Here is a 14958-nt window from a genome sequence, read left to right on the forward strand (position 1 = left end):
CCTAACTCAGTCTCCTGCTAACCCTAACCCCGTCTCCTGCTAACCCTAACTCCGTCTCCTGCTAACCCTAACCCCGTCTCCTGCTAACCCTAACTCCGTCTCCTGCTAACCCTAACTCCGTCTCCTGCTAACCCTAACTCCGTCTCCTGCTAACCCCGTATCCTGCTAACCCTAACCCCGTATCCTGCTAACCCTAACCCCGTCTCCTGCTAACCTTAACTCCGTATCCTGCTAACCCTAACTCCGTCTCCTGCTAACCCCGTATCCTGCTAACCCTAACCCCGTATCCTGCTAACCCTAACTCCGTCTCCTGCTAACCCTAACTCCGTGTCCTGCTAACCCTAACTCCGTCTCCTGCTAACCCTAACTCCGTCTCCTGCTAACCCTAACCCCGTCTCCTGCTAACCCGAACCCCGTCTCCTGCTAACCCTAACCCCGTCTCCTGCTAACCTTAACCCCGTCTCCTGCTAACCCTGTCTCCTGCTAACCCTAACCCCGTCTCTTGCTAACCCTAACTCCGTCTCCTGCTAACCCTAACTCCGTCTCCTGCTAACCCTAACTCCGTCTCCTGCTAACCCTAACTCCGTCTCCTGCTAACCCTAACCCCGTCTCCTGCTAACCCTAACTCCGTCTCCTGCTAACCCTAACTCCGTCTCCTGCTAACCCTAACTCCAGCTCCTGCTAATCCTAACCCCGTCTCCTGCTAACCCTAACCCGTCTCCTGCTAACCCTAACCCCGTCTCCTGCTAACCCTAACCACGTCTCCTGCTAACCCTAACTCCGTCTCCTGCTAACCCTAACTCCGTCTCCTACTAACCCTAACTCAGTCTCCTGCTAACCCTAACCCCGTCTCCTGCTAACCCCGTATCCTGCTAACCCTAATCCCGTATCCTGCTAACCCTAACCCTGTCTCCTGCTAACCTTAACTCCGTATCCTGCTAACCCTAACTCCGTCTCCTGCTAACCCTAACCCCGTCTCCTGCTAACCCCGTCTCCTGCTAACCCTAACCCCATCTCCTGCTAACCCTAACTCCGTCTCCTGCTAACCCTAACCCCGTCTCAAGCTAACCCTAACCCCGTCTCCTGCTAACCCTAACCCTGTCTCCTGCTAACCCTAACTCAGTCTCCTGTTAACCCTAACCCCGTCTCCTGCTAACCCTAACTCCGTCTCCTGCTAACCCCAACCCCGTCTCCTGCTAACCTGCTAACCCTAACTCCGTCTCCTGCTAACCCCAACCCCGTCTCCTGCTAACCCTAACCCCGTCTCCTGCTAACCCTAACCCCGTCTCCTGCTAACCCTAACTGGCACTAACCAGGTCTCCTGCTGGACCTAACAAGGTCTCCTGCTGGCCCTAACCAGGTCTCCTGCTGGCCCTAACCAGGTATCCTGCTGGCCCTAACCAGGTCTCCTATTGGCCCTAACCTGGTCTCCTACTGGCCCTAACCTGGTCTCCTATTGGCCCTAACCTGTTCTCCTACTGGCCCTAACCCTGTCTAATACTGGCCCTAACCCTGTCTCCAACTGGCCCTAACCCTGTCTCCAACTGGCCCTAACCCTGTCTCCAACTGGCCCTAACCCTGTCTCCTACTGGCCTTAACCCTGTCTACTGGCCCTAACCTGGTCTCCTATTGGCCCTAAACTGGTCTTCCACTGGCCCTAACCCTGTCTCCTACTAACCCTGTCTCCTACTGGCCCTAACCCCATCTCCTACTAACGCTGTCTCCTACTGGCCCTAACTCCGTCTCCTACAGGCCCTAACCTGGTCTCCTACTGAACCTAACCTGGTGTCCTATTGGCCCTATCCTGGTCTCCTACTGGCCCTAACCCTGTCTCATACTGGTCCTAACCCTGTCTCCAACTGGCCCTAACCCTGTCTCCAAATGGCCCTAACCCTGTCTCCTACTAACCCCGTCTCCTACTAACCCTATCTCCTACTGGCCCTAACCCTGCCCCCTACTAAGCTGGTCTCCTACTGGCCCTAACCCTGTCTCCTACTGGCCCTAAACCTGTCTCCTACTCACCCTAACCCTGTCTCCTACTAACCCTGTCTCCTACTGGCCCTAACCCTGTCTCCTACTAACCCTGTCTCCTACTGGCCCTAACTCCGTCTCCTAATGGCCCTAACCTGGTCTCCTACTGGCCCTAACCTGTTCTACTACTGGCCCTAACCCTGTCTAATACTGGCCCTAACCCTGTCTCCAACTGGCCCTAACCCTGTCTCCAAATGGCCCTAACCCTGTCTCCTACTGGCCTTAACCCTGTCTACTGGCCCTAACCTGGTCTCCTATTGGCCCTAACCTGGTCTCCTACTGGCCCTAACCCTGTCTCCTACTAACCCTGTCTCCTACTGGCCCTAACCCCATCTCCTACTAACCCTGTCTCCTACTGGCCCTAACTCCGTCTCCTGCCAACCCTAACCCCGTCTCCTGCTAACCCTAACCCTGTCTCCTGCTGGCACTAACCAGGTCTTCTGCTGGACCTAACAAGGTCTCCTGCTGGCCCTAACCAGGTCTCCTGCTGGCCCTAACAAGGTCTCCTGCTGGCCCTAACCAGGTCTCCCATTGGCCCTAACCTGGTCTCCTACTGGCCCTAACAGGGTCTCCTACTGGCCCTAACCTGGTCTCCTATTGGCCCTAACCTGTTCTCCTACTGGCCATAACCCTGTCTAATACTGGCCCTAACCCTGTCTCCAACTGGCCCTAACCCTGTCTCCAACTGGCCCTAACCCTGTCTCCAACTGGCCCTAACCCTGTCTCCTACTGGCCTTAACCCTGTCTACTGGCCCTAACCTGGTCTCCTATTGGCCCTAACCTGGTCTTCTACTGGCTCTAACCCTGTCTCCTACTAACCCTGTCTCCTACTGGCCCTAACCCAATCTCCTACTAGCCCTGTCTCCTACTGGCCCTAACTCCGTCTCCTACAGGCCCTAACCCGGTCTCCTACTGAACCTAACCTGGTGTCCTATTGGCCCTATCCTGGTCTCCTACTGGCCCTAACCCTGTCTCCTACTAACCCTGTCTCCTACTGGCCCTAACAGGGTCTTCTACTGGCCCTAACCTGGTCTCCTACTGGCCCTAACCTGTTCTACTACTGGCCCTAACCCTGTCTAATACTGGCCCTAACCCTGTCTCCAACTGGCCCTAACCCTGTCTCCAAATGGCCCTAACCCTGTCTCCTACTGGCCTTAACCCTGTCTACTGGCCCTAACCTGGTCTCCTATTGGCCCTAACCTGGTCTCCTACTGGCCCTAACCCTGTCTCCTACTAACCCTGTCTCCTACTGGCCCTAACCCCATCTCCTACTAACCCTGTCTCCTACTGGCCCTAACTCCGTCTCCTGCCAACCCTAACCCCGTCTCCTGCTAACCCTAACCCTGTCTCCTGCTGGCACTAACCAGGTCTCCTGCTGGACCTAACAAGGTCTCCTGCTGGCCCTAACCAGGTCTCCTGCTGGCCCTAACAAGGTCTCCTGCTGGCCCTAACCAGGTCTCCCATTGGCCCTAACCTGGTCTCCTACTGGCCCTAACAGGGTCTCCTACTGGCCCTAACCTGGTCTCCTATTGGCCCTAACCTGTTCTCCTACTGGCCCTAACCCTGTCTAATACTGGCCCTAACCCTGTCTCCAACTGGCCCTAACCCTGTCTCCAACTGGCCCTAACCCTGTCTCCAACTGGCCCTAACCCTGTCTCCTACTGGCCTTAACCCTGTCTACTGGCCCTAACCTGGTCTCCTATTGGCCCTAACCTGGTCTTCTACTGGCCCTAACCCTGTCTCCTACTAACCCTGTCTCCTACTGGCCCTAACCCAATCTCCTACTAACCCTGTCTCCTACTGGCCCTAACTCCGTCTCCTACAGGCCCTAACCCGGTCTCCTACTGAACCTAACCTGGTGTCCTATTGGCCCTATCCTGGTCTCCTACTGGCCCTAACCCTGTCTCATACTGGTCCTAACCCTGTCTCCAACTGGCCCTAACCCTGTCTCCAAATGGCCCTAACCCTGTCTCCTACTAACCCCGTCTCCAACTGGCCCTAACCCTGTCTCCTACAGGCCCTAACCCCGTCTCCTACTAACCCTAACCTGGTCTCCTATTGGCCCTAACCTGTTCTCCTACTGGCCCTAACCCTGTCTAATACTGGCCCTAACCCTGTCTCCAACTGGCCCTAACCCTGTCTCCAACTGGCCCTAACCCTGTCTCCAACTGGCCCTAACCCTGTCTCCTACTGGCCTTAACCCTGTCTACTGGCCCTAACCTGGTCTCCTATTGGCCCTAACCTGGTCTTCTACTGGCCCTAACCCTGTCTCCTACTAACCCTGTCTCCTACTGGCCCTAACTCCGTCTCCTACAGGCCCTAACCTGGTTTCCTACTGAACCTAACCTGGTGTCCTATTGGCCCTATCCTGGTCTCCTACTGGCCCTAACCCTGTCTCATATTGGGCCTAACCCTGTCTCCAACTGGCCCTAACCCTGTCTCCAAATGGCCCTAACCCTGTCTCCTACTAACCCTGTCTCCTACTAACCCCGTCTCCTACTGGCCCTAACCCTGTCTCCTACCGGCCCTAACCCCGTCTCCTAATAACCCTATCTCCTACTGGCCCTAACCCTGCCCCCTACTAAGCTGGTCTCCTACTGGCCCTAACCCTGTCTCCTACTGGCCCTAAACCTGTCTCCTACTCACCCTAATCCTGTCTCCTACTAACCCTGTCTCCTACTGGCCCTAACCCTGTCTCCTACTAACCCTGTCTCCTACTGGCCCTAACAGGGTCTTCTACTGGCCCTAACCTGGTCTCCTATTGGCCCTAACCTGTTCTACTACTGGCCCTAACCCTGTCTAATACTGGCCCTAACCCTGTCTCCAACTGGCCCTAACCCTGTCTCCAACTGGCCCTAACCCTGTCTCCAACTGGCCCTAACCCTGTCTCCTACTGGCCTTAACCCTGTCTACTGGCCCTAACCTGGTCTCCTATTGACCCTAACCTGGTCTCCTACTGGCCCTAACCCTGTCTCCTACTAACCCTGTCTCCTACTGGCCCTAACCCCATCTCCTACTAACCCTGTCTCCTACTGGCCCTAACTCCGTCTCCTAATGGCCCTAACCTGGTCTCCTACTGAACCTAACCTGGTGTCCTATTGGCCCTATCCTGGTCTCCTAATGGCCCTAACCCTGTCTCATACTGGTCCTAACCCTGTCTCCTTAACTGGCCCTAACCCTGTCTCCAAATGGCCCTAACCCTGTCTCCTACTGGCCCAAACCCTGTCTCCTACTAACCCCGTCTCCTACTGGCCCTAACCCTGTCTCCTACCGGCCCTAACCCCGTCTCCTACTAACCCTATCTCCTACTGGCCCTAACCCTGCCCCCTACTAAGCTGGTCTCCTACTGGCCCTAACCCTGTCTCCTACTGGCCCTAAACCTGTCTCCTACTCACCCTAACCCTGTCTCCTACTGGCCCTGTCTCCTACTGGCCCCGTCTCCTACTGGCCCCGTCTCCTACTGGCCCCGTCTCCTACTGGCCTTGTCTCCTACTGGCTCTAACCCTATCTCCTACTAACCCAGTCTCCTACTGGCCCTAACCCTGTCTCCTACTGGCCCTAACCCCGTCTCCTACTAACCCTATCTCCTACTGGCCCTAACCCTGTCCCCTACTAACCTGGTCTCCTACTGGCCCTAACCCTGTCTCCTACTCACCCTAACCCTGTCTCCTACTAACCCTGTCTCCTACTGGCCCTAACCCTGTCTCCTACTAACCCTGTCTCCTAATAACCCTGTCTCCTAATAACCCTGTCTCCTACTGGCCCTAACCCTGTCTCCTATTGGCCCTGTCTCCTACTGGCCCTGTCTCCTACTGGCCCCGTCTCCTACTGGCCCCGTCTCCTACTGAACCAGTCTCCTACTGGCCTTGTCTCCTACTGGCCCTAACCCTATCTCCTACTAACCCAGTCTCCTAATGGCCCTAACCCTGTCTCCTACTGGCCCTAACCCTGTCTCCTACTAACCCTGTCTCCTACTAACCCTGTCTCCTACTAACCCTGTCTCCTACTAACCCCGTCTCCTACTGGCCCTAACCCTGTCTCCTACTGGCCCTAACCCTGTCTCCTACTAACCCTGTCTCCTACTGGCCCTCACCCTGTCTCCTACTGGCCCTAACCCTGTCTCCTACTGGCCCTAACCCTGTCTCCTACTGGCCCTAACCCTGTCTCCTACTGGCCCTAACCCTGTTTCTTACTGGCCCTAACCCTGTCTCTTACTGGCCCTAACCCTGTCTCTTACGGCCCCTAACCCTGTCTCTTAATGGCCCTAACCCTGTCTGTTAATGGCCCTAACCCTGTCTCCTACTAGCCCTAACCCTGTCTCTTACTGGCCCTAACCCTGTCTCTTACTGGCCCCAACCTTGTATCCTAATGGCCCTAACCCTGTCTCCTAATGGCCCTAACCCTGTCTCCTAATGGCCCTAACCCTGTCTCCTACTGGCCCTAACCCTGTCTCCTACTAACAGAGTCTCCTACTGGCCCTAACCCTGTCTCCTACTGGCCCTAACCCTGTCTCTTACTGGCCCTAACCCTGTCTCTTACTGGCCCTAACCCTGTCTCTTACTGGCCCAAACCCTTTCTCCCACTCTCCTACTGGCCCTAACCCTGTCTCCCACTGGCCCTTACCCTGTCTCATACTGGCCCTAAACCCTGTCTCATACTGGCCCTAACCCTGTCTCATACTGGCCCTAACCCTGTCTCATACTGGCCCTAACCCTGTCTCCCACTGGCCCTAACCCTGTCTCCCACTGGCCCTAACCCTGTCTCCCACTGGCCCTAACCCTGTCTCCCACTTGCCCTGACCCTGTCTCCCACTGGCCCTTACCCTGTCTCATACTGGCCCTAAACCCTGTCTCATACTGGCCCTAACCCTGTCTCATACTGGCCCTAAACCCTGTCTCATACTAGCCCTAACCCTGTCTCCCACTGGCCCTGACCCTGTCTCCCACTGGCCCTTACCCTGTCTCATACTGGCCCTAAACCCTGTCTCATACTGGCCTTAACCCTGTCTCATACTGGCCCTAAACCCTGTCTCATACTAGCCCTAACCCTGTCTCATACTGGCCCTAACCCTGTCTCATACTGGCCCTAACCCTGTCTCCCACTGGCCCTAACCCTGTCTCCCACTGGCCCTAACCCTGTCTCCCACTGGCCCTAACCCTGTCTCCCACTGGCCCTAACCCTGTCTCATACTCGCCCTAAACCCTGTCTCATACTGGCCCTAAAACATGTCTCATACTGGCCCTAACCCTGTCTCATACTGGCCCTAACCCTGTCTCATACTGGACCTAACCCTGTCTCATACTGGCCCTAACCGTGTCTCCCACTGGCCCTAACCCTGTCTCCCACTGGCCCTAACCCTGTCTCCTACTGGCCCTAACCCTGTCTCCTACTAACCCTGTCTCCTACTGGCCCTAACCTGTCTCCTACTGGCCCTAACCCTGTCTCCTACTGGCCCTAACCCTGTCTCCTACTGGCCCTAACCCTGTCTCCCACTGGCCCTAACCCTGTCTCCCACTGGCCCTAACCCTGTCTCCTACGAACCCTGTCTCCTACTGGCCCTAACCCTGTCTCCTACTGGCCCTAACCTGTCTCCCACTGGCCCTAACCCTTTCTCCCACTCTCCTACTGGCCCTAACCCTGTCTCCCACTGGCCCTAACCCTGTCTCCCACTGGCCCTAACCCTGTCTCCCACTGGCCCTAACCCTGTCTCATACTCGCCCTAAACCCTGTCTCATACTGGCCCTAAAACATGTCTCATACTGGCCCTAACCCTGTCTCATACTGGCCCTAACCCTGTCTCATACTGGACCTAACCCTGTCTCATACTGGCCCTAACCGTGTCTCCCACTGGCCCTAACCCTGTCTCCCACTGGCCCTAACCCTGTCTCCTACTGGCCCTAACCCTGTCTCCTACTAACCCTGTCTCCTACTGGCCCTAACCTGTCTCCTACTGGCCCTAACCCTGTCTCCTACTGGCCCTAACCCTGTCTCCCACTGGCCCTAACCCTGTCTCCCACTGGCCCTAACCCTGTCTCTCACTGGCCCTAACCCTGTCTCCCACTTGCCCTGACCCTGTCTCCCACTGGCCCTTACCCTGTCTCATACTGGCCCTAAACCCTGTCTCATACTGGCCCTAACCCTGTCTCATACTGGCCCTAAACCCTGTCTCATACTAGCCCTAACCCTGTCTCCCACTGGCCCTGACCCTGTCTCCCACTGGCCCTTACCCTGTCTCATACTGGCCCTAAACCCTGTCTCATACTGGCCCTAACCCTGTCTCATACTGGCCCTAAACCCTGTCTCATACTAGCCCTAACCCTGTCTCATACTGGCCCTAACCCTGTCTCCCACTGGCCCTAACCCTGTCTCCCACTGGCCCTAACCCTGTCTCCCACTGGCCCTAACCCTGTCTCCCACTGGCCCTAACCCTGTCTCATACTCGCCCTAAACCCTGTCTCATACTGGCCCTAAAACATGTCTCATACTGGCCCTAACCCTGTCTCATACTGGCCCTAACCCTGTCTCATACTGGACCTAACCCTGTCTCATACTGGCCCTAACCGTGTCTCCCACTGGCCCTAACCCTGTCTCCCACTGGCCCTAACCCTGTCTCCTACTGGCCCTAACCCTGTCTCCTACTAACCCTGTCTCCTACTGGCCCTAACCTGTCTCCTACTGGCCCTAACCCTGTCTCCTACTGGCCCTAACCCTGTCTCCTACTGGCCCTAACCCTGTCTCCCACTGGCCCTAACCCTGTCTCCCACTGGCCCTAACCCTGTCTCCTACGAACCCTGTCTCCTACTGGCCCTAACCCTGTCTCCTACTGGCCCTAACCTGTCTCCCACTGGCCCTAACCCTTTCTCCCACTCTCCTACTGGCCCTAACCCTGTCTCCCACTGGCCCTAACCCTGTCTCCCACTGGCCCTAACCCTGTCTCCCACTGGCCCTAACCCTGTCTCATACTCGCCCTAAACCCTGTCTCATACTGGCCCTAAAACATGTCTCATACTGGCCCTAACCCTGTCTCATACTGGACCTAACCCTGTCTCATACTGGACCTAACCCTGTCTCATACTGGCCCTAACCGTGTCTCCCACTGGCCCTAACCCTGTCTCCCACTGGCCCTAACCCTGTCTCCTACTGGCCCTAACCCTGTCTCCTACTAACCCTGTCTCCTACTGGCCCTAACCTGTCTCCTACTGGCCCTAACCCTGTCTCCTACTGGCCCTAACCCTGTCTCCTACTGGCCCTAACCCTGTCTCCTACTGGCCCTAACCCTGTCTCCCACTGGCCCTAACCCTGTCTCCCACTGGCCCTAACCCTGTCTCCTACGAACCCTGTCTCCTACTGGCCCTAACCCTGTCTCCTACTGGCCCTAACCTGTCTCCCACTGGCCCTAACCCTTTCTCCCACTCTCCTACTGGCCCTAACCCTGTCTCCCACTGGCCCTAACCCTGTCTCATACGGGCCCTAACCCTGTCTCATACGGGCCCTAACCCTGTCTCATACTGGCCCTAACCCTGTCTCCTACTGGCCCTAACCCTGTCTCCTACTGGCCCTAACCCTGTCTCATACTTTTACTTCTTCTCTTTACTTCTCACACAGATAAACATGACTGGTCTGGATCCCCACTGAGATGCTACCTCAGTCCATGGCTGGGACCCAGATGTCTACTCATATACTGTGAGTGTGTGTGTGTATGTGTACATATACTGTATGTGTGTGTGAGTGTGTGTGTGTGAGTTCAGATAAACATGACTCCTGTGGTTCTTCACCGGCAAGCTCAACAAGATCTCATCATTTCCCTTCGAAATTCAACGTATTTTGGATGAACATCTTTTCGAGACACATTCATTCCTCGTGGCTACAGGGTTAAAACAGAAACCACTCAGAAGGTTAACAGTTTCGGCATTCATTCTGAGTGGTTAAGTTTCAGGCTATGGTTTGGGGAAGGCTTAAAGCGAAATAATTAAAAACAAAGCACTGTTTCCGTCTGCTAACATCAGGTATTCTTACGGCTTGCTAGATAATTGTGAACTGTGGTGACGCAGTGCCCTATTTGGGCAACCATTTTTTTTTTTGTGAGTGCCGAGGAAGGCATATACCGACGTTGTGGGGACCTTTTCAAACGTCCGAAATCGAAGTCTACTTTTAGTGATCAGGCCGGTGAAGCTGCCTCTCTCTCCCTGGGACCCAGATGTCTTCTCCTCATGTACTGTGACCCCTCAGCCCTTGGATCACACTGTGCTGATGATCAGACTTCTGGGCAGGAAGAACGGCATAAAACTAGCTGATGAGAGACCCGAAGATGGGTGATAGAAGGGTCAACTAGTAGTAGGAGAGGAATTGGACAGTAAAGAGCTTCAGTGCTGTCCATGAACAGAACGTTTTGGAATCAATGTCAACAGAAAGAGCAGAAAACGAATATCGGAGCTCAAAACTCACCGTGCTGATGATGATTCGCCTACCATGCTGAGCATTTGACATTTCCAATCTAATCATTTAGCAGACACTCTTATCCAGAGCGACTTACATTTAAGTCGCACTTAAGAAAGCTACGTGAGTGAGACAACCACCTGGCTATCTTAACCACATATCACAGTCATAGTAAGTACAGAACTTCTTGATAATAAGTGGAAGGTACAGGTTGAGCTAGAGGAGATCAAAGCATGAGAAGAAGTGCCGAGCACAAGCCAGGATCTCTAGAGATAGCACAGTACATACTAACCCAGCTCAAAGGACAGGAAAGTAAGGACCACTTTGAAGTGAGGAAATGTTGCATGGTTTTGAAGACTTCTCTGACAGTGGGGGTGACTTGGCTGTAACACACGCACGCCCGCACACACAGACGCACGCGCTTTCCAGACAGAAGACAACTTTCCTAAGTGTTTCCTTAGCAAAACCCGAGCCTCTATATTACTGCCGGTGACTATCCCTTCCTCTTTTCTCCTCCTCGCTCCCCTGCCTCCCAAGGCCCGGCGCTGTGTGAGTGTGAGTGTGAGTGAGTGAGTGAGAGAGAGAGAGAGAGAGGAGAAATGTGAAGAAGGTTCTAGATGCCACCAGGCGTCCCCGAGACGCTGAAACAAATGAGTTTTCATAAGTCCTGTACTGCCACTCCAAAACGGCTAATTTCAGACGCAGTTGTAGTATTTAAACAATTCAATCTTTGTAACATAATGCGTCGAGGTGTTTGTGACACTGACACCTCCTAGATAGCGGTCCTGTTAATCAAACTGCTGTGTCAGATTTAAAAAAATATATATGGAAAAAGCAAACCATGCAATAATCTGAGTACGGAGCTCAGAGCCCAAACCAGCCAAACGAAATATCCGCCATGTTGCGCAGTCAACATTAGTCAGAAATATCATTATAAATATTCACTTACCTTTGATGATCTTCATCAGAATGCACTCCCAGGAATCCCAGTTCCACAATAAATGTTTGATTTGTTCGATAATTTATGTTCATATACCTCCTTTTGTTAGGGCGTGTGGTAATCAAATCGAAACGCACGTGCAACTTTCAGGGGAAAGGTCGGACAAAAATTCCCAAAAGTTATATTACTGGACGTAGAAACATATCAAACAATGTATAGAATCAATCTTTAGGATGTTTCTATCATAAATCTTCAATAATGTCCCAACCGAACAATTCCATTGTCTGTAGAAAAGCAATGGAACGACAGGTAACTTTCTCATGACCGCGCGTCACGAGCTCGTGGCTGCTGGCAGACCTCTGACTCATTCCCCTCTCATTCAGCCCCCCTTCATAGTAGAAGCATCAAACAACGTTCTAAAGATGTCTGACATCTAGTGGACGCCTTAGGAAGTGCAACATAACCAATATCCCACTGTATCTTCAATAGGGGCTGAGTTGAAAAACTACAAACCTCAGATTTCCCACTTTCTGTTTGGATTTTTTCCTCAGGTGTTTGCCTGCCATATGAGTTCTGTTATACTCACAGACATCATTCAAACAGTCTTAGAAACCTCAGAGTGTTTTCTATCCAATACTAATAATATGCATATATTAGCATCTGGGACTGAGTAGGAGGCAGCTTACTCTGGACACGCTTTTCATCCAAAAGTGAAAATGCTACCCCCTATCCCAAATGAAGTTAATGAAACAACCGGTCATAATGTGTAGTGGCAGGAGCAGCAACAGGACTGATCCATGGGAGAGACAGGACTGATCCATGGGAGAGACAGGACTGATCCATGGGAGAGACAGGACTGATCCATGGGAGAGACAGGACTGGCCTGCAGCGCCGCAGCAAGGAGAGGATAGGATGAGCATAACAGTAGCTGTCCATCCAGTAACCTTCCTCAAATATAGGCCTACTGGATGGTACTTCATAGGCAAGACAGTCAATCCGACTATGACGCAAGTAGGAAATGCAACCGCGATTCTCTTGAAACAACAGGTCTGATATATGATCAGACCACGCCAGACAAGAGTGGATATGGTCCACAGATGGAGGAAGAGGCAGGTGTTATGTCGTGGGCTTACTGGGCGGTCAGTTAGGTAAGGAGGGGACGTGTGGCAGAGGCAGGGATTAGTCGCAGTTGCAGTCCTCATTGAATACGAGGAGAGAAGAAGTACATTTCTCAAACACACACACACACAAAGGATAAGATACTGTAAGTAGAAACGCCTTCTCCCTACTCTACATGATCCACATTGACTCCGCAACATGAGTGAAGTAGGCTAGAGGCTGAGTTTCTCACACCGTCAGAGGGGACTCTCTTGAGGAGTCTTTCAGGGCGCAGAGGTTTAGGAGGAGACTTGACTGCTGCTGACCTGCACGTTCCTTTACAAGGAAGGATCAGCTATCAGCCCCTCAGAGCTTTGTGGCCTGTTGTTTGAGCACTGTGTCAAGGACTCCTCCAGGAGGGCAGCAGGGTTCACACAGCAGTCGGGGGTGAGAGGGGGAGGAGAGGAGAGAATAAGCCCCAGGCTGTGTCTATATACATGCGGACACACACACACACACACACACACACACACACACACACACACACACACACACACACACACACACACACACACACACACACACACACACACACACACACACACACAGGACAGGACGTCATCTGTCAAAGGCCCTCGTCAAAGATTGTTATCCACTAGCCTTCAAGCAGAGACATAGTTTCATCCATGCTGGGATCAAATGGAGGCTGAGTTGTCATGGATACTGTCGTGAGGCAAGGGGTAACCCCAGGTTTTTCTAATCAGGGACCAGAGTTGTGTCTCTGCTGGACTGGTGTGTGAGTGAGTGTGATTGTGTGTGTGTGTGTGTTACTCATGGTGAGTGAAGCATAACTATCCAGACTCCTAAGAATCTAAGAAAGGTTTTTAGAGGGTTTTTACAGATAAAACTGGGAGTGGGAGGAGCTGAAAACTGTCAGTCAAACCCCAGAGGGAGGAGCCAATCCATACTTATGGAACAGGGAGAGGGGTATATATATATTTTCTTTAACCTTTATTTAACTAGGCAAGTCAGTTAAGAACAAATTCGTATTTACAATGATGGCCTAGGAACAGTGGGTTAATTGCCTTGTTCAGGGGCAGAACGACAGATTATTACTTTGTCAATTCAGGGATTTGATCTAGCAACCTTTTGTTTACTGGCCCAACGCTCTAACCACTAGGCTACCTGCCACCCCTGTATATAAGGACAGGGAGAGGGGTATATAAGGACATGGTCTAGATTAGATACACTTTATAGTTCCCGAGAGGGAAATTCTTTTATTGGAAGAGTTGGGATGTTGGCTACATAGTAGGGAAGTGTGTGGATTAGAGAGAGGGGGTATTGAGTATCATGGGGTATGATAACGAGGAAGTGAGGGTTGTGTGTAGAAAAAGGAGAGTGTGTCGTGAGACCTACAGTACCAGTCAAAAGTTTGGACACACCTACTCATTCCAATGTTTTTCTTTATCTTTACAATTTTCTACATTGTAGAATAAATAGTCAAAACTATAAAATAATGCATATGGAATCATGTAGTAACAGAAAAAGTGCCAAACAAATCAAAATATATTTTATATTTGAGATTCTTTTGCTTTGCCTTTGCCTTGATGACAGCACCATTGTTCCTGTTCCCAAGAAAGCTAAGGTAACTGAGCTAAACGACTACCGCCCTGTAGCACTCACTTCCGTCATCATGAAGTGCTTTGAGAGACTAGTCAAGGACCATATCACCTCCACCCTACCTGACACCCTAGACCCACTCCAATTTGCTTACCGCCCAAATAGGTCCACAGACGATGCAATCTCAACCACACTGCACACTGCCCTAACCCATCTGGACAAGAGGAATACCTAAGTGAGAATGCTGTTCATCGACTACAGCTCGGCATTCAACACCATAGTACCCTCCAAGCTCGTCATCAAGCTCGAGACCCTGGGTCTCGACCCCGCCCTGTGCAACTGGGTACTGGACTTCTTGACGGGCCGCCCCCAGGTGGTGAGGGTAGGCAACAACATCTCCACCCCGCTGATCCTCAACACTGGGGCCCCACAAGGGTGCGTTCTGAGCCCTCTCCTGTACTCCCTGTTCACCCACGACTGCGTGGCCACACACGCCTCCAACTCAATCATCAAGTTTGCGGACGACACAACACTGGTAGGCTTGATTACCAACAACGACGAGACGGCCTACAGGGAGGAGGTGAGGGCCCTCGGAGTGTGGTGTCAGGAAAATAACCTCACACTCAACGTCAACAAAACTAAGGAGATGATTGTGGACTTCAGGAAACAGCAGAGGGAACACCCCCCTATCCACATCGATGGAACAGTAGTGGAGAGGGTAGAAAGTTTTAAGTTCCTCGGCATACACATCACAGACAAACTGAATTGGTCCACTCACACAGACAGCATTGTGAAGAAGGCGCAGCAGCGCCTCTTCAACCTCAGGAGGCTGA

At 52.7% G+C, this 14958-nt stretch overlaps 1 protein-coding gene and 1 long non-coding RNA gene across 7 annotated transcripts in view; both read right to left on the reverse strand.

Annotated features, from left to right (window-relative positions):
* LOC118941468 overlaps window positions 1-1011 on the reverse strand; it is a 1018-nt gene extending 7 nt beyond the window's left edge. The window contains exons 1-2 of the long non-coding RNA XR_005037695.1: window positions 774-1011; window positions 1-450 (exon numbers count right to left, since the gene is read on the reverse strand). The exon at window positions 1-450 is cut by the window's left edge and continues 7 nt beyond it. This is a non-coding gene — a long non-coding RNA (uncharacterized LOC118941468). The remainder of the gene's footprint in view (window positions 451-773) is intronic.
* Window positions 1-14958, reverse strand: part of slc25a21 (solute carrier family 25 member 21) — a 276710-nt gene that overhangs the window by 50411 nt on the left and 211341 nt on the right. The gene's annotated exons all lie outside the window — the stretch shown is intronic.

This window comes from Oncorhynchus mykiss, chromosome 19 (genome assembly GCF_013265735.2).
Source record: "Oncorhynchus mykiss isolate Arlee chromosome 19, USDA_OmykA_1.1, whole genome shotgun sequence".
Classification (NCBI taxonomy): Eukaryota; Metazoa; Chordata; class Actinopteri; order Salmoniformes; family Salmonidae; genus Oncorhynchus; species Oncorhynchus mykiss.